At 32.8% G+C, this 1,416-nt stretch overlaps 1 long non-coding RNA gene across 1 annotated transcript; it reads right to left on the reverse strand.

The window, feature by feature from the left end:
- Positions 1-439: 439 nt before the first annotated feature.
- On the reverse strand, positions 440-913 carry LOC147386582 (uncharacterized). Its single transcript, XR_015171702.1, has 3 exons — positions 753-913; positions 581-663; positions 440-479 (listed from the first exon to the last, which is right to left on the reverse strand). It is a non-coding gene; the product is annotated as an uncharacterized LOC147386582 (long non-coding RNA).
- Between the last annotated feature and the right edge of the window lie 503 nt (positions 914-1,416).

The following is a 1,416-nucleotide window of genomic DNA, read 5'->3' on the forward strand; positions in this document are numbered from 1 at the left end:
ACCCCTCCATTTGCCAAAGCTATGGTCATAATAGCTATGGCCAAATATTTTAATGAGTATAGAAATAAAAATGAAAATCAAGTAAAATTAAAATTAAAAATAAAAAGTTACCTTTTTTATTGAGAACTCCAGTAGTAAGACTGATGTACACTATACGGATGGTGTGTTGCTTGAATTGCTCGGATAAATGGGCATGAGAGTGGTCCTCCTGTCATTTAGAAGGTGATTGAAATAGCCTACCATTGCTTAAACAAATAAAATCAAGGTACTAAAATACAAATTTTTGTATAGAAACCCACTATCACACTCACAAGGAAGAATCAGAGGCATAATACTAAAAAAATTAAGCTCACTCACACAGAACTTCATGAGCAGTCAATCTATCCTTTAGATCCCTTTCAAGCATTTTTCGTATCAGATCTTTTGTATTTTCTGAGATTGTTGTTGGGAAGTCATTTAAGCCAAGTGATTCACTTTCTCTATAGATCATAACATTTAAGATCAACCAAGGTAGCTGTAAAAGGTTGACCTAAAGTAAACACAGTACAAAAAAAAAACTAAACATGGAAATGGTAATTACTGGCGGAACTTTGTCATTAGGCAACAAAATCTGAAAAAGTCAGATGAGGACTCTTCCTTCTTATCCCACAGGAAATAGTTAATCTGTAATTAGAGCTGGTAGTTGGTAAGCATGCACACAATTCAAAATGGATTTTTCAATTAATATACACAAAAAAGAAGTGGAGGATTACGTAGCTATCATGGCAATATGTATTTTTATTGCCTCCCTTTGTGTGACCATATTCATCACCCATGTAAATCATGGGAACACCCTGAGTCAGATGGTAAAGCTAGTTAGTAAGAGAGAAAATATAATAAAAAATTGCCTTTGCTCATTACTGTTTTTATTTTTTATTTTTTTTATTATAAGAAACTCTCATTACTAACTTCACTATTAATACTTCTGTATGTGAGAATGAGAAAAAAGAGGAAGAAAAGCAATACATGTTAGCACTTTAATACTCTTTGGATCATCCTTTTCCCTCCTCCTTTATCTAGGCTTGGGACCGGCAGTGTAAAATATTAATTTTACAATAGCGGAGTTAAAAAGGGGTTAGTTGACACAAAAACATAATCAGTTATTAGTTAAATAATATAACTAAAAAAGTAAAAGTACTTTGTTGATAAAGAACCTTGCAGTGAGAAGAAACATTACTAGTAGTAGTAAAACTTTAGAGGGGTTATCCAAATACAACTAGTAATACCACTTAGTATCTAGACATATGTCAAAAGAAGGATAACCAGTTCACATTGCAAGTAGTACATAAAGCCATACACAAAACTATTGTGAGATAACCCTAATAAAACTTTTCGGCCATACGGTAAATCTGCCTATTCCAACTTCTCCTAGAGTCC

This window comes from Akebia trifoliata, chromosome 14 (assembly GCF_017979445.1).
Source record: "Akebia trifoliata isolate Shusen 1 chromosome 14, ASM1797944v1, whole genome shotgun sequence".
Classification (NCBI taxonomy): Eukaryota; Viridiplantae; Streptophyta; class Magnoliopsida; order Ranunculales; family Lardizabalaceae; genus Akebia; species Akebia trifoliata.